General features: G+C 46.1%; 1 pseudogene; it reads right to left on the bottom strand.

Moving 5' to 3' along the window:
• Positions 1 to 1,098: 1,098 nt before the first annotated feature.
• LOC129703882 (interferon-induced protein with tetratricopeptide repeats 5-like) lies at positions 1,099 to 19,205 on the bottom strand (annotated as a pseudogene).
• Positions 19,206 to 25,274: the final 6,069 nt, after the last annotated feature.

The raw sequence follows: 25,274 nt of genomic DNA on the forward strand, positions 1-25,274 counted from the left end.
TCAATGACAAGACTATACATGATTACAATCAAACTGCCAGTGTACAGATGAAGGGTAAAGGGTGCAACATTTTGTGCAAGATAAAGTGAGATTAAAGATAGTTTAAAGGTCTCCAATGAGGTAGATGGGACGTCAGGACTGCACTCTAGTTTATGAAAGGACCATTCAATTACCTGATAACAAGGCCGCAGAAACTGCTCCTGAATCTGGAGGTATGCGTTTTCAAACTACTGTATCTCTTGACTGATGGGAGAGAGGAGAAAACGGAATGAAACTCATCCTTGATTATGCTGGTGGTGTTGCTGAGGCAGCGTGAAGTGTTGATGGAATCAATGGAAGGAAGGTTGGTTTGTGCGATGGTCTGGGCTATGTCCACAATTGTCTGCAATTGCATGCAGTTCTGGTGGCCCCATTACAGGAAAAATGTGGATGCTTTAGCAAGAGTGCAGAGGTTTACCAGAATGCTGCCTGGATTAGAGGGTTTCATCTACAGGGAGAGGTTGGATAGACTTGGATTGTTTTCTCTGGAACATCAGAGGATGAGAGGATAGAATAATATATACTTATGAGAGGCATAGTTAGGGCAGACAGTCAGAAATGTTCAACATAAGAGGGCATAGTTTTTAGGTGATGGGGTAAAGTATAGTGGAGATAAGCGGGGCATGTTTATTTACACAGAGGGTTGAACAATTCAATAATTAAATGATACTTTATTGTCACATGTACTTGGGTGCAGTGAAATTCTTTATTTAGCATACAATACACAAAGTACACAAAGAGTCGCCACGTTTCTGGCCAAAGTTACAGAGTATAAAGTATTATAGTCATTATAGTACAAAGTATTACAGGAATGCCATCTGGCTATATCCACACTGTTGGGGATGGCCACGTGGAAGCGTTCATCTTTCCATTAATCACTTCCAATTTCTGGTTCCATTACCAATCCATTGGTATTTTCAAATTGGATTAGAGTTTTGTAGCTACATTGTCCTTGATTAATTATTATGCCTGATAATGTCAACTTGAATCTTTCCTTTATCAATAATATCATCTCTTGAAATCCCATTAATTATCCTGGTACCCTCCCCTCCCCAACAGACTCCCTCCCCAGCCTTTCCTCCGTCACTCCCTGTAGCAGGATGCACACTTTAAGGATCTGTTCTTTGTGTTCCTTCGTTTTGTTTGTGGCAGAACCAATCTCTGATTTGAAGCTTTAATTAATAGACATGTCAATGTAGGACATCTTATAATGATCCTGAAAATTAAATCATGCCAAAGTTATAATTGTGCATTCAGAAACAACAAAAAATAAAGAGTAAATGATTAAAGTGAAAGACTTAGATGAGGAAACTTGCCAGTAGCATCAACGATATCTGGTTCCACATGCTTCAATTTACCAATTCCCATCTTTCCACACTAAACACAAATTCCACACTTACACAACTAAATTCCATTTGATTGGTTTGCTTGAGGTGTTATTATTTTTTAAAGTAGAACTATTTTTTTTTTAAATGTTTAAATGTAATACAAGATCATTTTTGAAAACTTCACACACATAAGTAGAGCCTTCATTCAAAGAAGATGCTATCAGAATATAATCAGTAAAACACACACATCACCAAACCTCTCCTTAGATCAGATGAAATTGGTGCATATTATAAGCATCCTTGTGGTGCTCAATCACTAAGACGTAATTCTGAAAGAGCACTCAGATATTCTTCATTCTCATGATCAATCTTCAAGGCCTTTTCAAAGTCTTCAATAGCCTTGGACTTGTTCCCATCCATCTTATACATTAACCCTCTCACACAAAAAGGTTTGCTGTCACGTGGAGCATTGGGAAGTTTTGTTATCTGCCCACTTCTCCAATTCTTTCTTACACTTTTTCCGATCTTTTGAATCATATTCATTCTTCACCCCTTTCAGAAATAGGCTGATGGCACTTGATTCCGATCTTTTCTGATACAGTTTAAATGACCCAGCCTCGAAACATATCTGCTGCATGTTTTCTGGACGGATGTCCTCCAATTTCAACAGATTATTGTAGATCTCCTCAGCCTTAGAATACTCTCCATCTATTTTGTAAACCTTGGCTAAGTCCAGCATTGGTCTAATAGCTGACCGTGGACGGCACTCAGAGGCTTTTCCAAAGTGATATTTACATAAACTGATCAACTCAGTTTGCTGCTGAGTTGCGGGGCTGCGAGGATTTATATCACCAAGGTTTTCTAGTTTAATTTTATAACATATTCCAATTTGGTGGTGTATGAAGCACGAGTGTGGAATTAATTCTAACGCTTGCTTGAATAGATTGATTGCTTTCTCCACTGCTCCTTCCTCTCTGTAAAATTTTGCCGAATAGCGAAGCACATATGGATCCGATTGCGCTTCTGCAATGCTTGCTCAACTAATTTATTTGCTTCTTCCTTTTTACTGCGTCCTTTCAATTTTGAGGCCAGCAGCACCATGGCCATTGAATCATCTGGATCTAGCTCCAGTACACGCTGCAGATAATTCACTGACTGATTCCATTCACGACTCTCTGGGGTTCCAGAAAATGATTCCAGACGGGACAGAACAGTTGCTTTGCCCATGATCCACTCCGTGTTATTGGGATCTTCCTCCAGAGCTTTATCAAAACATTTCATAGCCTCCTCATAATATAGAGCATCAGAATTCACCAATGACCACCCCTTCTCCCCATACACTTCAGGTATCATTGCTGTATAGAGAGGACCATCAGTGAGCGGTTTACAGATCATCTCCAGCTTGTCGAGGTAGGACTGGGCCTTGTCCAGTTGTCCCATGTGGTAATGCACCCAGGCATAGTTTCCATAGGTGATGATGCTGTTTCTTTCAAATGCATCTTTGTGGTTCTCCCTCAGAATCTTTTCAGCTTCCTGTAAGTTTTGAATAGCTTCCTCACTGTTGCCTTGCAGGCAGTTTACAAAAGCGAGTTGGTTGTAGGATGCGGCTTGATATTTATCTGCTAAGATTATGGCATCTTGTAATCTGTACACCATATCATCCAGGTCAATGGTCTCCTTCTGTGGGCTCCACGTGAAGTGACACTGAAGCTGATCGAGCTTCTCTTTCAACAAATCTCCCATTCTGCTGCTGCAAGAGAAGAAAATTCATCAAATTCCATGTCAGACCACGTGAAGCTGGTCTGTCCCTCAATCTCACAAATATAGTGCATTCAGAAAGTATTCAGACCCCTTCACTTTTTCCACATTTTGTTACGTTACAGCCTTATTATAAAATGGATTCAATTATTCTTTTTTATTATCAATCTTCACACAAAACCCTGTAATAAATAAGCAAAAAAACAGGTGTTTAGAAATATTTGCAAAGTAATTAAAAATAAATAACTGAAATATCACATTTACATAAGTATTCAGACCCTTTACTTAGTGCTTTGTTGAAGCATCTTCGGCTGCGATTACAGCCTTCATGTCTTATTGGGTATGACACGACAAGCTTGGCACACTTGTATTTGGGGAATTTTTACTATTCTTCTCTGCTGATCCTATCAAGCTCTCTCAGGGGCATCAATGCACAGCTATTTTCAGGTCCCTCCAGAGATGTTAGATCGGGTTCAAGTCTGGGCTCTGAATGGGCCATTCATGAACTTTCACTGACTTGTCATGAAGCCACTCCTGCGTTGTCTTGGCTGTGTGCTTCGAGTTGTTGTCCTGGCGGATGGTGAACCTCCGACCCAGTCTGAGGTCCAGAATGCTCTGGAGCAGGTTTTCATCATGGATCTCTCTGTACTTTGCTCCGTTCATCTTTCCCTCGATCTTGACTAGTCTCTCAGTTCCTGCCGCTGAAAAACATCCCCACAGCATGATGCTGCCACCACCACGCTTCACCATAGGTAAGGTATTGTCCAGGTGATGAGCGGTGCCTGGTTTCCTCACTCTACCATAAAGGCCTGATCGGTGGAGTACTGCAGATATAGTTGTCCTTCTGGTAAGTTCTCCCATCTCCACAGACGAACTCTGGATTTCTGTCAGAGTGACCATTGGGTTCTTGGTCACCTCCCTGACCAAGGCCCTTCTCCCCCGATTGCTCAGTTTGTCCGGGCGGCCAGCTCTATGAAGAGTCTTGGTGGTTCCAAAGTTCTTCCATTTACAATTGACGGAGGCCACTGTGCTCTTCGGGACCTGCACTGCTGCAGCAATTGTTTTATACTCTTCCCCAGATCTGTGTCTGAACACAATCTTGTCTCGGAGGTCTACGGACAATTCATTTGTCTTTATTGCTTGGTTTTTGCTCTGACATGCACTGTTAACTGTGGGACGTTATATAGACAGGTGTGTGCCTTTCCAAATCATGTCCAATCAATTTAATTTACCGCTGGCGGACTCCAATCAATTTGTAGAAACATCTCAAGGATAATCAATGGAAACAGGATGAACATAAACTCAATTATGAGTGTCATAGCAAAGGGTCTGAATACTTATGTAAATGTGATATTTCAGTTATTTATTTTTAATTACTTTGCAAAAATTTCCAAACACCTGTTTTTGCTTTTTTATTAGGGGGTATTGTGTGTAGATTGATGATATGAAGAATAATTTAATCCATATTAAAGTAAGGCTGTAACGTAACAAAATTTGGAAAAAATTAAGGGGTCTGAATACTTTCTGAATGCACTGTAGTCAGCACATTAGACAAGCTGCATTTGATTATTTTCTAATTGAACTGAAGCAGTCTCCAGGCAAGACTCTGGGATGGTGTGTTGCCTCCCTGATGCTATAGTCAATGATCATTGGGAAAGAACATTGGATATTCTGAGATGGGAGGGTAAGTCCCCAGAGTAGACTATCCATGTTGGTGGCAATGCCATATTTCTGAAGGGAGATGAGGTCCTGCAATTTTGGGAGTTGGGTAGTAGGTTAAGTGTAGGACCTCCAGGTTGTCCAGGATCCCCCTCTCACCGTATAGATATGCCGTAGTGTTGGACATTTCCATCCTGGGAAAAAGGTTCTGTCTACACCAGCCATGTTGTAACCTCAAATTTCTACCCATGCCACGTGGTAACGAGGCAAGAAATAGAAAGATAGTACAGTTCAATACATGGCTAAGGAGCTTGTGCAGGAGGGAGTGTGTCAGGTATATTCATCATTGGGCTCCCTTTAAGGGTGGGTGAGACCCATACAAGAAGGATTAGTTTCTCCTGAACTGGTAGGAACCCAATATCTCATAGGAAATTATTCTAGTGCTACTCAATGGAATTTAAACTAGAGTTTTAGTGAGGTGGGAAATGGAGCAGCAGGTCAGCAAGTGGAGAGACTAAGGGGAAGATGGAGGTTATGAACAGTTAGTCCCAAAGAAAGGACAATCAGGGACAGGTTAATGAACATGGTGAGGCTGAGGGGCTGAGCTGAGTTTATTTCAATGCAAGTAGTATTTTGGAAATAGACGTTGAACTTAGAGCCTGAATCAGTCTGGAGCCTGTATAGAACGATGATGTTGTGACCATTACAACATTATAGTTGCTTGGTTGTGAAAGGGACAGGACTGGCAGTTTAATACTTCAAGGTTTTGATGTTTCAGACATGATAGAGAGGGAGGTAAAGGAGGTGGAGGAGATGCACTACTAATAAGGTAGATGTCACAGCTATACACAGGGAGGACCCATTGGAGAATACATCCACTGGGGAAATGTGGTTGAGGTAAACAATAAGGAAGGTGCAGTCATTATGATGGGATAATACTATAGCAGGGCTGGGGAACCTTTTCATGGTGGAAGGCCGCATTAAGTTAGCTGTAATCTAATAAGGCCGCATCCAAGATACTTCAATCAGATATACTTCATAATGTACATTATTTTGTTAATATAGCCCTCATGACTTACTAATGTTTTAATTGTGGCCGTCAGTCGGGGAGGACTATTTTGTTGAATCTTCTTTTACTCGTTGGTATTTTAAATACGTTTATTTTAAGATTAAAATTTAAATAATAAAAGACGAACAAAACATTTTAATAAAAATAAAAGGATTTGTTCTACACAATTTGGATTCATTCAAAAGGCCGAACTTAATGGCCTATGAAGGCCGCATGTGGCCTTAAGGCTGCAGGTTCCAAACCCCTGTACTATAGGCATCCTGATCACCAGGGGGGTAGAGGGACAGAATTGGAGACATATTATACAAAGGTTTAAAAGCAACGTTGTTGTCATAGTGGGTGGCTTTAACTTCCCCAACATTGCCAGCTGCTAACGGTGCAAGAGTAACTGCAACAGTACATCCTTCCTGTATCGGGGGAACCAGAATTGCATGCAGTACTTCAAAGGGTTCTAAGAGTAAACCTAGCAATTATAGACCTGTTAGTTGGATGTCAGTGGTGGGCAAATTAATGGAAAAGATACTTAGAGATAATATATATATGCATCTGGATAAACAGGGTCTGATTAGGAACAGTCAACATGGATTTGTGCCTGGAAGGTCATGTTTGACTAATCTTCTTGAATTTTTTGAAGAGGTTACTAGGGAAATTGACGAGGGTAAAGCAGTGGATGTTGTCTATATGGACTTTAGTAAGGCCTTTGACAAGGTTCCTCATGGAAGGTTGGTTAAAAAGGTTCAACTGTTTGGTATAAATGCAGGAGTAGCAAGATGGATTCAACAGTGGCTGAATGGGAGACGCCAGAGGGTAATGGTGGATGGCTGTTTGTCGGGTTGGAGGCAGGTGACTAGTGGGGTGCCTCAGGGATCTGTGGGTCCTTTGTTGTTTGTCATGTACATCAATGATCTGGATGAAGGTGTGGTAAATTGGATTAGTAAGTATGCAGATGATACCAAGAAAAGGGGTGTTGTGGATAATGAAGAGGATTTCCAAAGTCTACAGAGTGATTTAGGCCATTTGGAAGAATGGGCTGAAAGATGGCAGATGGAGTTTAATGCTGATAAATGTGAGGTGCTACACCTTGGCAGGACAAATCAAAATAGGACGTACATGGTAAATGGTAGGGAATTGAAGAATACAGTTGAACAGAGGGATCTGGGAATAACCGTGCATAGTTCCTTGAAGGTGGAATCTCATATAGACAGGGTGGTAAAGAAAGCTTTTGTTATGCTAGCCTTTATAAATCAGAGCATTGAGTATAGAAGCTGGGATGTAATGTTAAAATTGTACAAGGCCAAGGCCAATTGTGAGACCAAATCTGGAGTATGGTGTACAATTTTGGTCGCCCAATTATAGGAAGGATGTCAACAAAATAGAGAGAGTACAGAGGAGATTTACTAGAATGTTACCTGGGTTTCAACAACTAAGTGGGACTAAGGGAAAATAATTGTTCAGCACGGACTTGTAGGGCCGAGATGGCCTGTTTCCGTGCTGTAATTGTTATATGGTTATATGGTTAAATGTAGCTTCACCAAAGCCCCATAGAGCTCATCTGGCTTCCCGTTATTCTTTGCTATGTTATGCACCTTTTCTTTTATTTTTTTTTCCATCCCGAATTTCTCCTGTCAGCCACGGTTGCCTCTTACTCCCCTTAGAATTGTTCTTCCTCTTTTGAATTAAATGATCCTGCATCTTCTGGATTATGCCCAGAAATTCCTGCCATTGCTGTTCCACCATCATTCCTGCTAGGATCCTTTTCCAGTCCACCTTGGCCGGCTCCCCTCTCATGCCTTCATAGTCCCCTTTGTTCAATTGCAACACTGACACTTCTGATTTAACCTTCTCCCTCTCAAATTGCAGATTAAAACTTATCATATTATGCTCACCACCTCCTTGCGGTTCCTTTACCTTGAGTTTCCTTATTAAATCTGGTTCATTAGACAACACTAAATCCAGAATTGGCTTCTCTCTGGTAGCCTCCAGTGCAAGCTGCTCTAAGAATCCATCTCAGAGGCACTCTACAAACTCACTTTCTTGAGGTCCTGAACCAACCTGATTTTCCCGGTCTACCTGCATATTGAAATCTCCCATAACCACAGTGGCATTCCCTTTGTTTCATGCCAATATTAACTCCTGCTGCAACTTGCAGCCTATATCTAGGCTACTGTTTGATAACTATATCCAGGCTACTATAGATAACTCCTATTAGTGTCTTCTTACCTTTACAATTCCTCAATTCTATCCAGTGACTCTACATTGTCAGTCTCTATGTCACCCCTCACCAGCAGAGCTACCCCACCTCCTCTGTCCACTAGCCCGTTCTTTCCATCCGAAATTAGTGGATGCCCGGGTGCCATTGACCACCCAAAGTGCCGCCGGGCAACCTAAACGCCGACTCATTTTGCCCGGCTTGGCACGCAGATACTGGTTTATACCGATAGACACAAAAAAACTGGAGTAACTCTGCGGGTCAGGCAACATCTCTGGAGAATAGGAACATGACGTTTTGTGTTGGCGGTGGTGGCTGTATTCCTCTAGTATCTTTGATTGCGGGGCAAAGATACTAGGTGCATGGTGATGAAGGGTCGGATCGAATGACGGGCCCCGAACAGTGGCAACAGCGGCTCCATCTCCTCAGGGCTCTAAATTAGCGGTTGCCCGGGTGCCAATGGCAACCTTCAGTCGTGCCGGGCAACCTGAAAGCCATGCCATTTGCCCGGCTTGGCAAGCACCCGGGACACCTCTCGTTTAATCCTGAGCGGTCCCCCTCTCTATCTCTCGCTCTCTGTCACTCTCTATCTCCGCCCGCCATTCGTGTCCGGCTCTCGGCTCGGCTCTCTGCTTGGCTCTCAGATCTAGGGTCTCCGCTCGGCACGGCCGGCCGCCTTATACATGCGCACTGCCATGGCCTGCACATCCTCCCCCTGCACATGCACACAACCACAGCCAGCACATCATCAGCTGTGGTTGTGCGCATGTGCAGGGTGGCATGGCAACTGGTCGCCATCGCCCACTTTCTCCCCCCCTTTGTATTGTGGGAGATCTAGCCGCCATTGATGTCCGGTCGCTGCCTCACCGCGACCGCTGAAAACCAACGCAGAATTACTCCCTGGAGCTAGAGTAACTTTTGCTTCTTGGTTTCTTGGTCCTCCAAAAACTGTCCAAATTGAATTTAAACTGGAGTGGACCCACCAATAACCAAACTCCAAACTCTGAAAAATAACAGCCTATTGCATTTTATGTTTATTTATTGTGTATATATATATATAGTCTATGATATTTAGACACACTGAACCTTTATCTACTGTTCTGTATTATGTTTACATATTCTGTTGTGCTGCATCAAACAAGAATTTCATTGTCCAATCTGGGACACATGACAATAAAACTCTCTTGACTCTTGACTTTGACTTAAGCAAAAAAGGGTTCTTGGGGGAAAAAAGAGCGACCTTAAATTTAGTTGCGTCTGGTTGGGTACCGTTGGTAGGGTGAAGATTATTCCATGCTTTAATTGTGCAAGGGAACTCCATGGAGCAGCCAGCATCTCTGGATAGAAGAAATTGGGTGACGTTTCGGGGAGAAACCCTTCTTTATATTTCCTCTGGTTTTAGTGTTTTTAGTTTAATTTAAAGATACAGCATGGAAACAGGCCATTCGGCCCACCGAGTCCACGCCGAACACCAATCACCCGTACACTAGTTCTAACCCACACATTAGCAACGTAAGTCAAGAGTCAAGAGTGTTTTATTCTCTCACGTCCCAGTTAAAACAATGAAATCCTTACTTGCAGCAGCACAACAGAATATGTAAACATAGTACTCTGTAAACAATGTTATAAATGAGAAAACAAAACTCCATACAGACAGCACCCATATTCAGGATCAATTCCGGGTCTCTGGCAATTTTAGGCAGCAACTTTATGGCCAATGTACTGCCCCATAGTCTTGAACTGAATTAAAACATACAGTAGCTGTAAAGGGGGACATAGCGTCACTTAGAAATTTAAGACTGAAAATGGATAGTTTCTTTAGTTTTAGTAACCAAAGTTATCAACGTATAATTTTTTGTGTGTTGGAAAATAAAATATAGTGGCACAGCTAGTGGACTTGCTGCCTCACACGCCAGAGATCTGTGTTCGATCCTGTCCTTGGGCACTGTCTGTGTTGAATTTGCACATTCTCCCGGCAAGCATGTGGGTTTCCTCCCACATCCCAAAGATGCATTGGCTTTGTAGGTTAACTTGTCTCTGTAAAATTGCCCCTAATATGTAGGGAGTGGGTGAGGAAAGTGGGATAACTGAACTGGTGTGTGAATGAGTAGACAAAAATGCTGGAGAAACTCAGCAGGTGAGGCAGCATCTATGGAGCGAAGGAAATAGGCGACGTATCAGGTCGAGACCCTTTCTTCTGACTGATGTGAGGTTCCAGGGGGCGAGAAGGATATAAAACTCTCTTGACTCTTGACTCTTGACAAGCAAAAAAGGGTTCTTGGGGAAAAAAGAGCGACTTTAAATTTAGTTGCGTCTGGTTGGGTACCGTTGGTAGGGTGAAGATTATTCCATGCTTTAATTGTGCAGGGGAACTCCATGGAGCAGCCAGCATCTCTGGATAGAAGAAATTGGGTGACGTTTCGGGGAGAAACCCTTCTTTATATTTCCTCTGGTTTTAGTGTTTTTAGTTTAATTTAAAGATACAGCATGGAAGAGGCGAAGACAGTGGGCTGAGGTAGACCTGGGAAGCGGAGGAGAAAGCAAGGACTACCTGAAATTGGAGGTCAATGTTCATACTGCTGGGGTGTAAACTGCCCAAGTGAAATATGAGGTGCTGCTCCTCCAATTTACAGTGGGCCTCACTCTGGCCATGGCGGAGGCCCAGGACAGAAAGGTTGGATTCGGAAACGGAGGGGGAGTTGAAGTGCTGAGCCACCGGGAGATCAGGTTGGTTATTGCGAACCGAGCGGAGGTGTTGGCGAAGCGATCGCCAAGCCTATGCTTGGTCTCACCGATGTAGGACAGCTGACACTTAGAGCAGCGGATGCAATAGATGAGGTTGGAGGAGGTGCAGGTGAACCTGAGCCGCACCTGGAACGACTGCTTGGGTCCTTGAATTGAGTCAAGGGGGGAGGTAAAGCGACAAGTGTAGCATTTCTTGCTGTTTCAAGGGAAAGTGCCAGGAGAGGGGGTGAAGAGACAAATTGACCAGGGAGTTATGGAGGGAGATCTGCAGAAAGCCGACAGGAGAGGAGATGGGAAGATGTGGCCAGTGGTGGGATCCCGTTGGTAGACAAAGCTGGAGAAAATCAGCGAGTGAGGCAGCATCTATGGAGTAAAGGAATAAGCGACGTTTTGGGTCGAGACCCTTCTTCAGACTGATGTCGGGAGGGGTGGGGGGCGGGAAACGAAAGGAAGAGGTGGAGACAGTAGGCTGTGGGAGATCTGGGAATGGGAGGGGAAGGAGGGAGAAAGCAAGGACTACGTGAATTGGAGAATACCGCTGGGGTGTAAACTACACAAGCAAAATATGAGGTGCTGTTCCTCCAATTTGCGGTGGGCCGCATTCTGGCCATGGGGGTGGTCGGATTCAGAATGGGAGGGGGAGTTGAAGTGCTGAGCCACCGGGAGATCAGGTTGGTTATTGCGAACTGAGTGGAGGTGTTGTGCGAAGCGATCGCCAAGCCTGCGCTTGGTCTCACCGAGGTTGATCATACGCTGAATAATCCAACCAGATTTTTGTTTGGAAGTGGAAAGAGATTATAGAAATTGCATTCATTGTAACGTGTAAAAATAGATGAGATACTGTATTGTAATTTTGATGCATGTCATTGTGGGATATATCATGTCTTGATTGGTGAATATGTTTAGTTTGTGACTTTATTTGAAGCAGAAATAATACGTGAATGCTTCATTGACCGCAATTCCGACTGGTAACTACGCACTTCGCTATCGCCCTGATAACGACGGCTGCCTGCAAATCTGTTAACGGCGCTTTCAAAACAACCCCTCTCGCACATCGAGGCCGGGAAGAGGGAGGGAGGGCGAGAGGGAGAGAAAGAGAGGGAGAGAGAGAGAGAGAGAGAGGGAGAGAGTGATAGAGAGAGAGAGAGAGGGAGAGAGAGAAAGAGAGAGATGGAAAGAGAGGTCTCATTCCACCATTTGGAGCAAAGACCCTACGCTATAGGATCTTTGGTCTGAAGCAGCTGCACCAAAGGCCCTATAGCTTCTGTCGGCTGGCGGAGAAGGGGAGGTGGTGGCGAGGAGGCGGTGGCACTTTGCCGTTGGACAGGGACTGCCAAGCCAGCGGGGCGATGTTGTCCGAGGAGCGCTGATCTTCCTGGGACCCCTCCGCTCCATCCCGCACTGTTCCCATTCCCTCCTCTATTCAGTCTTCACTGACATCCCCTGGGCCCCCCCCCAGATCTACCCCCCCCCAATCTATTCATCACCCTACCCACCTCGCATTGATTCTCCTGCCACTCCCCCACCCCATCCATCCTACACTGGTCCCTCAATTCATCCTGTACTGACCCCCATTCCCATCCATCCTGCACTTCTCCCCCATTCATACTGCACTGAGCCACCCATTCATCCCGTACTGACCCACCCTCCATTTACCCTGCACCAATGCCCCCATCCATCCTGTAGTGATCTCCCCATTCATCTTTAATGATCCCCTCATGCATCCCGTACTGATTCCCTCATGCATCCCGTCCCCGATCTCCCATTCATCCTGTAGTGATCATCCATTCATCCTGCACAGACCCTCCGATCCACACTGTCCTGACCCCCCCCCCCATTCATCCTGTACTGACCCCCCCCCCCCCCATTTATCCTGTGCTGATCTCCCCCCCATCCATACTGTACTAATCCTCCCATTCGAGAAGAATAGGGGGAACAGTCTGAAGAAGGGTCTCGACCTGAAACGTTGCCCATTTCCTTAGCTCCATTGATGCTGCCTTACATGCTGAATTTCACCAGCATTTTTGTCTACCCCCTTTCATCCTGTACTGATCCCCCATTCATCCTGTACTGATCCCACCCCCGTCCATCCCGTACTGATCCCCCCCATACCCCCATTCATCCTGTACTGATCCCCCATCCATCCCGTACTGAACCCCCCATTCATCCTGTAATGATCCCATCCCCATCCATCCCGTACTGATCCCCCCCATACCCCTTTTCATCCTGTACTGATCCCACCCCCATCCATCCTGTACTGAACCCCCCATTCATCCTGTACTGATCCCACCCCCATCCATCCCGTACTGATCCCCCCATTCAACACCACTGATATCCCTGTACTCTCCCCTCACAATTTTACATACTCCCAACCAACACGTACTAATTCACCTGCCTCAATCCATCCAATCCACACCGATTGCCTTCTCAGACTGATGGGTTTCGGCCTGAAACGTTGCCTATTTCCTTCGCTCCATAGATGCTGCTGCACCCGCTGATTTTTTTGTGCACTTTTGTCTACCTTCGATTCTCCAGCATCTGCAGTTCCTTCTTAAACATAACATGTGAATGCTTCATTGAGCACAATTCCGACCGGTAACTACGTACTTCGTCAGAGCACATTATCGCACGCGTCATGCAAACCGTCTTAAATGACCACCTAAACTGTCATTTGGCAACCTAAAAAGCTGTCAAGGTTGCCCGGCTGGCAACAGGGAAAATAAGTTAAGCGAGAGCCCTGCTTTCTATAGGATGTATAACCCTGAATATTCACTTCCCAGCCCCAAGAGCGGAACTCGCTATCAAAACATGGAGGGGACTGGGGGACACATATTTTTGGCGGCCCGGCGCATATGCGCACACTCACACACAAAGATACTAGAGGAGCAAGATGCGCCACTCAGCGAAAAACTCGTAGTATGACGTGTGTGATGGTCGACGCCATTTTAACGGACTGCCCCCACACTGTCATGGCGTCCACATCTACAGCTCGGTGTAAATTGTTCTAATCGCCGATGTTGACAACTCAACCTGTCTTAGGTTTCCCAACAACAACGAAAGGTGAGGAAATATTATTGTTTTCTGTCGGCATTATTTTGTCCTGAAAATGTTTTTTTTTTTGTTCCCCTATCAACACTCATTGGGAAACCAGGATTGTTGGTACATTAGAAAGTTACTAGATTTTGTTTTTAATAGATCTAAACTTACCACAATAATAAAGTCACCAATTTTTGTTCCTCTGTCATATTTTGGACACTTCGGCAGGAGTGTCCAAAATATGGTCCGTAGGGAGAGAGGGTGACTTTATTATTGTGGTAATTTTAGATCTATTAAAAAAATCTATTAACTTTCTAATGTACCAACAACCCAAGTATTCGAATGAGTGTTGATAGGGGAACAAAAAATAACATTTTCAGGACAAAATAATGTCAACAGAAAACAATAATATTTCCTCACCTTTCTTTGTTGTTGGGGAACCTGAAGAAAGACAGGTTGAGTTGTCAACATCGGCGATTAGAGCAATTTATACTGAACTGTGGATGAGGACGCCATTACAGTATGCGGGCAGCCCTATAAAATGGCGTCGACAATCACTCACATCATAATACCCGTTTTTGGAGGAGTGGTCTATCTTGTTCCTTGAGTATCTTTGGATTACACAGAGGGAGGATTACATACAGGAAGTCACGTTTTGCATTAATAAATGGCGGCCGTGACGTTCCGTTACGTACTACGCGTCAGACCATTGGATTTCGGAGGAGTGGCCAAACTTGCTCCTACGCCTGCCTCTTTGTCGGGTACGTTGAACAATCTTTGTTCAGTACGTACCAGGGCCCCATCCCCGACCTCTACCTCCGTTACATTGACGACTGCTTTGGAGCCACCTCCTGCACCTACACACAACTGAATGACTTCATCCACTTCACCACCAACTTCCATCCGGCACTCCAATACACCTGGACCATTTCCGACACTTCCCTACCATTCCTTGACCTCACCATCTCCATCGCAGGGGACAGACTTCTGACCGACATACACTACAAACCAACTGACTCACATGGCTATCTGGACTACATGTCTTCCCACCCTGCCCCCTGTAAAGACTCCATCCCCTACTCCCAATTCCTCCGCCTACGCCGCATCTGTTCCCAGGATGAGACATTCCATACCAGGGCATCGGAAATGTCCTCGTTCTTCAGGGAACGGGGATTCCCCTCCGCCACCATAGATGAGGCTCGCACCAGGGTCTCATCCATACCACGCAACACTGCTCTCTCTCCCCATCCCCGCTCTCGCAACAAGGGCAGAGTCCCCCTGGTCCTCACCTTTCACCCCACCAGCCGGCAAATACAACACATAATCCTCCGCCATTTCCGCCACCTCCAACGTGACCCCACCACTCGCCACATCTTCCCATCTCCCCCCATGTCTGCCTTCCGCAAAGACCGCTCCCTCCGCAACTCCCTTGTCAATTCTTCCCTTCCCTCCCGCACCACCTCCTCCCCGGGCACTTTCCGTTGCAACCGCAAGAAATGCAACACCTGTCCCTTCACCTCCCCCTCGACTCCATTCAAGGACCCAAGCAGTGGTTCCAGGTGCGACAAAGGTTCACCTGTATCTCCTCCAACCTCATCTACTGCATCCGCTGCTCTAGATGTCAGCTGATCTACATCGGGGAGACTATGCGTAGGTTGGGCGATCGTTTCGCCGAACACCTCCGCTCAGTCCGCAATAACAAACCTGACCTCCCGGTGGCTCAGCACTTCAACTCCCCCTCCCATTCCCAATCCGACCTCTCTGTCCTGGGTCTCCGCCAGAGTGAGCAACACCGGAAATTGGAGGAACAACACCTCATATTCCGCCTGGGCAGTTTGCATCCTGATGGCATTAACGTTGAATTCTCCCAATTTTGCTAGCCCTTGCTGTCTCCTCCCCTTCCTTAACCCTCGAGCTGTCTCCTCATCCCCCCCCCGCCCTCGGGCTCCTCCTCCTCCTCCATTTTTCCTTCCTTCTCCCCCCCACCCCCATCAGTCTGAAGAAGGGTTTCGGCCTGAAAGGTCACCTATTTCCTTCACTCCATAGATGCTGCTGCACCCGCTGAGTTTCTCCAGCAATTTTGTGTACCTGCTCCTCTATGATGTTTAGTCCAAAGATCTTATAGCGGAGCAAGATGGGCTACTCCTGCGAAATACAATGGGCTGACGTGTAGTAGCTACGTTTTTCTCCGCCCATTTTAGTAACCTGACCCGACCTGACTCGCAGTGTAATCAATGTTGCGGGGCAACAGTTTGTGTGTGTGATTATAGGGTTTGATTCATAATTCTGTAAGTTCATACTGCTTGTCAAGAATAAAATTTGACTCTGGTAATTGTCTTTTTTAATGTTTTTTAAATCATTTCTTTTTAAATGGCTCACAAGCAGTGTTTGAGTTGATTTTGTAGTAACCGGAACCTACCCGACCCGACTCGCAGGGTAATTGACAATGCGGGGGAAGTTTTTGTGTGTGATATAGGGTTAGATTCATAATTCTGTTAGTTCATAATTCTGTTAATTCTTGTTAAAGATCTTTGGTTTAGCCTGTGCCACGTCTCCCTCCTCCAATCACCGCGCTCTATCCTCAGTCCCGCCCCCACTCCTCCCTCCTCCAATCACCGCACTCCCTCCTCCAATCACCGCACTCCCTCCTCCAATCACCGCACTCCCTCCTCCAATCACTGCGCCGAATGATGTCCCGCCCCCACTCCTCCCTCCTCCAATCACCGCACTCCCTCCTCCAATCATCGCACTCCCTCCTCCAATCACCGTGCTGAATCATGTCCCGCCCCCTTTCCCTGCTGACCGACAGCTCTCTCGTCCAATCGGCGCCCTCGATCATCAGCCCCACCTCCACTGTCTCGCGGAAAGCGGAGATTTCACGGGTTTTAAAATCCGGATACAAAACATGGGGGGGACGTGTCGGCCTTTGCCAAGCCCCATCCTCCTGCAGCCATGTCTCTGTAATCCCCACAATGTCATATCTACCAATCTCTAACTGAGCCTCAAGCTCATCCACTTTACTTTTAATACTTCACGCATTCATATATAATACTTTTAATCCATTACTGCCTCACCTTTCACACCGATTCCTATTTCACTTGACCATACTCTCTTTTCCCTTCATGAGCTTTCCGCCCGTTAATTCTGGGGTCTTTTTTAACTTTCCCTATACTCTCTTTCCCTTTAACTCCATCCTTGCATTTCAAATTTGTCTCCGCCCCCTCCCACGCTATTTAGTTTAAACCCACCCGTGTAGCAGTGACAAACCTTCCTGCTGGCATAGATTTAGAATGAAAGATAAGAGGCTTAGAGAGAGCTCAAGAAGGAATTTCGTACAGAGAGGAGGATAGTTTAAATCTAAACCCAGCGCACTGAGTGCGTGTTGAGACAGGAACAATGTTTAAGGGGTATCTAGTCGAGCAGTGCATCACCAAGCCACAGAAGACCGCAGCGGACGGCCGAGCGGGGAGGAACCCCCGGGGAACGAGAGGGTGGAAACCCAGACTCGTTAGACGTGGAACCGCCGGAGGCTCCGTCACTGGACAGTCCATCAGACGGCAGAAGAGCCGAAACCGGGGCGCATTCTTTCGCGGGCGGCTGGGACTCGCTTGGAGGCTCCTTGGACGCGGAACCGCCCGATAGCTCATCGGATGTGGAATACTGGGATGGAGTTGCTGGAGAAATTGGGCGTGGAGACCAAGGGCCGGTAGGAAGGTGAACCGGGTTAATGTCTCCAGTGCCTCGAAGGTAGGCTGCAGGAGGTTGCCCCCGGGACATAAGATGTCCGGCGAGGAGATGAGAGGGACGACGGTTCGCGGGCCGAGCCGGTCGTGGGCGACGGAGGGGATCGGGAGTCGCTCCGGTAGAACGAGCACACGGGAATCCAGACGGTGAACTGAATGAAATGGCATCACACATGATGGCACCGGCATTGTATGCAAAATGAATTTCACTATGTACTGATTATTTGCATTTGTGACAATAAATATCCATTGAACTGATATCAAATAGGATTAATGTAAATGATAGATCTAAACCATATAACAATTGCAGCACGGAAACAGGCCATCTCGACCCTTCTAGTCGGTGCCGAACACGTATTCTCCCCTAGTCCCATACACCTGCGTCCAGACCATAACCCTCCATACCTTTCCCGTCCATATAACTATCCAATTTATTTTTAAATGATAAAAACGAACCTGCCTACACCACTTTCACTGGAAGCTCATTCCACACAGCCACCACTCTCTGAGTAAGGAAGTTCCCCCTCATGTTACCCCTAAACTTCTGTCCCTTAATTCTCAAGTCATGTCCCCTTGTTTGAATCTTCCCTACTCTCAGCTTATACACGTCAACTCTGTCTATCCCTCTCATCATTTTAAAGACCTCTATCAAGTCCCCCCTTAACCTTTTGCGCTCCAAAGAATAAAGCCCTAACTTGTTCAACCTTTCTCTGTAACTTAGTTGCTGAAACCCAGGCAACATTCTAATAAATCTCCTCTGTACTCTCTCTATTTTGTTGACATCCTTCCTATAATTAGGCACCAAAAGCCCACTTTAGTCTATAGACCACACATGTAACCACAATGACAGAGAAACTATGACACATACAAGTAGTCTGAATAACAACAAACATTTGCTTTCTGAAGTTTGGCTGTAATTTTGCCAGATAGGAGATAAGATGTTGTTCTAATAATGCAAATTCATCAGCTTGAAATAACTTTCTTTCTGAATCTTATAGAAACCAATACAATTATAAAAGGACTGGACAAGCTAGATGCAGGAAAAATGTTCTCAATGTAGGGCCAGTACAGAACAAGGGGCCACAGAAGGGAAGGCCATTTAGGACTGAGGTGAGACAAAACGTTTTCACCAGGATAGTTGTGAATTTGTGGAATTCCCTGTAATAGTGGAGGCCAAATCACTGGATGGATTTAAGAGAGAGTCAGATACAGCTCTAGGGGTTGGTGGAATCAAGGGATATGGGGAGAAAGCAGGCAATGGTTATTGATTGGGGACGATCAGCCATGATCACAATGAATGGCGGTGCTGACTCGAAGGGCCGAATGGCCTCCTCCTGCACCCATTTTCTACGTTTCTACATGTTAACCTACATTTAACGATGTATCTCTGAGCATACAGTACCAACTACATGCATCAAATGTAACGTAACGCATTACACATCAACTTAATACAGAAAGAATTACTGTGTTCCCTACCTCACAGTGTTCATGAGATACAAAGCTCTTTGAATTTCTGTTCACAGCTTTAGCTGCACTTTTACTGTTGAGTCGATTGAGAAGGTGCTGCAGGAAATGATTTCCTCACTCAGTCTTTTCCTGATGCTGAATTGAAACTCAACTTCGGAAGTGAAGGTAGACAAAAATGCTGGAGAAACTCAGCGGGTGCGGCAGCATATATGGAGCGAAGGAAATGGGCGATGTTTCGGGCCGAAACCCTTCTTCAGACGGAAACTAGCTTTTGCAAGAAAGTGAAACTAGCTTTTGCAAGAAATTAGGGAAATGATATTGCGGTGTGTCTGTGGTGGAACTGCCTGGATCCAATACAAGCCCAGAACAGGATAGCAACAGAATCACTGCATTTGTCACACCCGGCCTGATTGGGTGATCTTTTCTCTGCCTGTTTATCACGTCTGTCAGTTATCACCTGTCACCTTTGGCTCTTTGTGCCCAACGGAAAATAACATGTTTATCTCTTTGCCATCAAATGAGAGAAGGGATATCACCCCAGGAGGCCACATGAATGACAAGGGTGCCAGGCAAAACATTTCTGAACGTTATGAAGCGATGCAAACAAATGTATGTACAGCCTCCAATAATGTCGGTAGTATTTTTCCCAGTTCTTGTTTTGTATATTCTGAATAAAGTTGATTTTGATTAAAAAAAACGTTTTTCTTTTTGCAAGGCTGCATTCAAAAGTAAGTATGAAACATTGGTAGCAGTGATTTCTCACTGTTACAAGGGGATCCTGGTTTCTTGTGTTGATCCTATTAACTTTATAAGGTGTCACCTGATATGTCGAACAAAAGACTAAGCCTAGGTTTAGTACAACTTCATCTTTATTAACACTCGTCAACTATGGGTCCCTTGAAGGCAGACACGGGTGAAATTATTATGGACAACAAGGAAACGGCAGAAGAGTTGAATAGGTACTTCGGATCTGTCTTCACTAAGGAAGACACAATCAATCTCCCAGATGTACTGGAGGACAGAGGATATAAGGGTAGAGGAACGGAAATAAATTATCATTAGGCGAGAAATAGTATTGGGTAGGCTAATGGGACTGAAATGGGACCCCTGGGCCTGATGGTCTGCATCCCAGGGTCCTAAGGGAGGTGGCTCTGGAAATAGTGGACGCATTGGTGATCATTTTCCAATGCTCAATAGATTCAGGATCAGTTCCTGTGGATTGGAGGATAGGTAATGTTATCCCACTTTTCAAGAAAGGAGCGAGAGAGAAAACGGGGAATTACAGACCAGTTAGCCTGACTTCGGTGGTGGAAAGATGCTGGAGTCAATTATTCAAGAGGTAATAATGGGGCATTTGGATAGCAGTAAATGGATTAGTCCAAGTCAACATGGATTTATGAAAGGGAAATCATGTTTGAATAATCTTCTGGAATTTTTTGAGGATGTGACAAGTAAAATGGATGAAGGGATTCCAGTGGATGTAGTGTATCCAGACTTTCAGAAAGCCTTTGATAAGGTCCCGCACGGGAGACTGGTGACTAAAATTAGAGCACATGGTATTGGGGATAGGGTGTTGGCATGGATAGAAAATTGGTTGGCAGACCGGAAGCAAAGAGTAGGAGTGAACGGGTCCTTTTCAGAATGGCAGGCAGTGGCGAGTGGAGTGCCGCAAGGCTCGGTGTTGAGGCCACAACTGTTTACCATATATATTAATGATTTGGAAGAGGGAATTAGGAGCAACACTAGCAAGTTTGCTGATGACACAAAGCTGGGTGGCAGTGTGAACTGTGAAGAGGATGTTAGGAGGTTAGGAGGGTGACCTGGACAGGTTGAGTGAGTGGGCAGTTGCATGGCAGATGCAGTTTAATATAGATAAATGTGAGGTTTTCCACTTTGGCGGCAAAAACAAGGGGACAGAGGAGAGGGGGGGACAGAGGAGAGGGGGGACAGAGGGGGGGAGGAGGGGGGAGAGAGGAGAGGGGGGAGAGGAGAGGGGAGGGGGAGAGGGGAGGGGGGTGGGTAGGGAGATGAGGGTGGGAGAGGGGAGGGTGGGAGAGGGAGAGGAGGGGGAGAGGGGGAGAGGGGGGGAGAGGAAAGGGTGGGGGGAAGGGGGGAGGAGAGGAGAGGGGGGAAGGGGAGAGAGGAGAGGAGAGGGGGGAAGAAAAGAGGAGAGGAGAGGAGAAGAGAGGAGGGGAGGGGAGAGGAAGGTAGAAGAGAGGGGAGGAGAGGAAGGGGGAGGAGAGAGGAGAAGAGAGGGGATGAGAGGAGAGGAGAGGAGAGGGGGGGAGAGGGGGGTGGGGATGGGGGGGGGGGGGGGGGGGAGAGAGGGGGAGAGAGAGAAGAGAGAGAGAGAGAGAAAGAGAAAGGGAGAGAGACAGGGGGGGGAGAGAGAGAGAAAGAGCGAGGGATGGGGAGAGAGAGGAGGGGGGAGAGTGGGAGAGGGTGCCTTTTTACTTCAACCCAAACCCCTCCAAACAAACATTTGCAGGCAGTGCTTTTATCATCAATCTAACCATATTTTCATTTTCAAACCACATTATGGGTACTCACAGCTGTGGAGGCATTGGTTCAGTGTCATTCAGAGCTCTGATTGAGGCACACCGTTTGCAGAGACTGATTGAGGCACACCACTTCCTGGTTTTATAGTCCCTCCCCCTCCCTCCAGCAGGGGCAGCAGAGAGAATGGGGAATTTTGTAAAAACATTAATATCTGTCATTTTTTCATCGACAGGAAAAATCCTCAGCACACATACGGCGGAGGGGGGGCTCTGAGCAAGGTGGCCAAAAATGACGGCCGTAGGTGGCGGCGTTCTCTCGGAAATCGCAGCACAGATGGCCAAAACCGGTCAAGAACAGACTTTTAGTAATGTCGATAAAACGACTGGACAAGCTAGATGAAGGGAAAATGTTCACAATGTTGGGTGAGTCCAGAACCAGGGGCCACAATCTTAGAATAAAGGGGAGGTCATTTAAGACTGAGGTGAGAAAAAAACTTTTTCACCCTCAGAGTTGTGAATTTATGGAATTCCCTGCCACAGAGGGCAGTGGAGGCCAAGTTACTGGATGGATTTAAGAGAGAGTTAGATAGAGCTCTAGCGGCTAATGGAGTCAAGGGATATGGGGAGAAGGCAGGCACGGGTTACTGATAGGGGATGATCATCCATGATAACAATGAATGAAGGTGCTGGTTCGAAGGGCCGAATGGCCTCCTCCTGCATCTATTTTCTATGTTTCTATGTCGGTCTCTTCTTTGTGTTTTAATAGTATGTGTTCAATGTAAGTTTACAGTGTTCTTTAGCTTGTTTAATGGGGGGGTTGGGGGAATTTTTTATAATGTCTTACCTCGCCGGAGATGCGATTATTTTCCGTATCATATCTCCGTCCGCACTGTGGCCAAACATCGAGGAGTCTGACTTTTGAGAGCTCGACTGCGGGGAGCCTCCGGGACTATAAGATCACGGAGCCCGTGATCCTTTTGTCAGGGATTGTTTGCGGAGCTCCAACCATGGCTGAACTTAGTGCCTGAATCAGAGAAACATAGAAAATAAGTGCAGGAGGAGGCCATTCGGCCCTTCGAGCACATTCATTGTGATCATGGCTGATTGTCCCCAATCAATAACCCGTGCCCGCCTTCTCCCCATATCCCTTGATTCCACTAGCCCCTAGAGCTCTATCTAACTCTCTCTTAAATCCATCCACTGATTTGGCCTGTGGCAATGAATCAGCCTGGAGCCTGTATAGAACGATGATGTTGTGACCATTACAACATTATAGTCACTTGGTTGTGAAAGGGACAGGATTGGCAGTTTAATACTTCAAGGTTTTGATGTTTCAGACATGATAGAGAGGGAGGTAAAGGAGGTGGAGGAGATGCACTACTAATAAGGTAGAATGTCACAGCTGTACACAGGGAGGACCCATTGGAGAATACATCCACTGGGGAAATGTGGTTGAGGTAAACAATAAGGAAGGTGCAGTCATTATGATGGGATAATATTATAGCAGGGCTGGGGAACCTTCTCATGGTGGAATGCTGCATTACGTTAGCTGTAATCTAATAAGGCCGCATCCAAGTTACTGCAATCAGATATACTTCAAAATGTACATTATTTTGTTAAAACAGCCCTCATGACTTACTAATGTTTTAATTGTGGCCGTCAGTCAGGGAGGACTATTTTTTTAATCTTCTTTTACACTTTGGTCCATATCCCTCTAAACCTTTCCTATCTATCCTATACATTAAGGACATGAGGGTAATTAAGGAGAAGGTAAGACTGCACAAGGATAAGAGGAATATTACGCTTGTCATCAGAGGATGACGGAGACTAAGGAGGAATCTTTACGTTTAACTCCCAGAAAGTGACAACGTAGGTGGGTAGCATGGTCAAAGTCTTCATCAGTCATGGCATCTTCTATCTATCTTTTATCTATCTATATTCTATTATTTCTATATACATAATGAAAACTCTCGTCTTGTCCTCTTCTGGTTTGTGTTGTTTCTACATTTGAGCAAAAACTGTTCCCGATAGCGCTGCGATTAATCGCCACCTTAATTGCCATTCTCCCGCGCTGGAAGTGCACCAAGTTTTGTTCCGATCGGTGGAATATTACAAAAGTTATTAAGGTTTAAAAGTCGTAAAAACTGCGCATGTGCAGATTGGTCTCATCTTCTGTCATTCACCGGGACGGCGACGCCCCTTCCTGTACCCGCTGTCAATCACCGGCGGTGGGGAGAACAAAGCTGAAGGAGTAGAGTGAGCAGAGTGTGGAGAGTGTGGAGAGTGAGTGGGGGCTGTGTCTGTGGGGACCACCATGATGAGCCAGGAGACACTGAGTGGATCCAGGAGCTGGGGCTGGGAGCTGCTGCATGAGGCTGGGGCTGGAAGCCGTCCCCATCCCAAGCTGCCTGAAGCCGATGGGTAGCGGCAGTGGTAGGCCATGTCAGTGACGGCCCACGGCAGTGGAAGGCCACGGTAGAGCTCCCCTCCGCCCCCCAACAGTGGCCCTCAACAGGCCCATCAGAAGCCGTTGCCATACCTGTCCCCAGGTGCTGACCATTCGGCCCACAATGTCTGTACTAGTCCTCTTGAAACCAGTCCCTTCAGCCCACAAATCCTGTACTAGCCCTCCAGAAAACCATTCCCGTCCCTAACTGCAGGACTCTCACCCCCACCCACTTGTCCCCCCGACACCCCCCGCCTGAAGCCATCCCCCTCCCCCAGCTGCAGGACACTTCCCCCCCCCGGCCTGGAGAAGCGGGCACTCCCGCAACACAATATTCCACTACTTACCTGGAGTAGACCTGAGACATCGAGTTGATTGTGTGCAGTGTAAATGGAGATCTGAACCTGCCCGGGCCCACTGCGCACGCACGGAGAGACAGCGTCATTTTGCGTCGCAACTGTGTCACCGGCGTCCCCCAAATGCGGAGGCGTGGATGGTCGTCATTTTTTTCCCCAAAACCTCCAGCGGGTCGGAACCAGAATTTCGGGTGATTTCCGTCAAAGTGGAAACGCTGATAGCGCTCCAATTGTTTTTTCTCTGGGAAAATAACACCTTGGCGGAGGCCCCCTAGATCTTGAGGCCCAAGGCTGCCTTCATCCTATAAGTAAATCTGGCCCTGCCCAGGAACCCCTAGATCTCGAGACCCTAAGCTTAACCTTGTGAAGCTTATACGTAAATCCAGCCCTGGTTGAAGGAAAGGTTTATGGGACAGAGAGAGAGATAGTGTAACGAGAGAATGGAACTGCAGCAGCCTGCAATAATCCAGGCATGAAATCTAGCCTTGGATCCTTTGGCCTGGGTTCCATTCAATTCACTAAATGCAAGCAGGCTGCTTGTTTGGGGTGTTGTTATATTCCACAAACTTTCCCACCTTCTCTGTTGATCCTCTTACTGCCCCATTCACGTCTTCCCTCTTAAAGATATAATTATTTGCTTCCACATCATACATGTTGATGTAACATTATTGTTTTACAAAAATCACTGAAGAAGGGACTCGACTCGAAACATTACTCATTCCTTCTTTCCAGAGATGTTGCCTGTCCCGCTGACTAACTCCAGCCTTTTGTGTCTATCTTCGATTTAAACCAGCATCTACAGTTCTACCTACACATATTTTTTTTTAAATTTGCAGCATCATTATTCAATCGACAGCCACAAGTAGAATGTTCTAACGTGACACACAGGGAAACATTCTTCCCAGCAGGGGGACCATTGGC

Source organism: Leucoraja erinacea, chromosome 15 (assembly GCF_028641065.1).
Source record: "Leucoraja erinacea ecotype New England chromosome 15, Leri_hhj_1, whole genome shotgun sequence".
Taxonomy (NCBI): Eukaryota; Metazoa; Chordata; class Chondrichthyes; order Rajiformes; family Rajidae; genus Leucoraja; species Leucoraja erinaceus.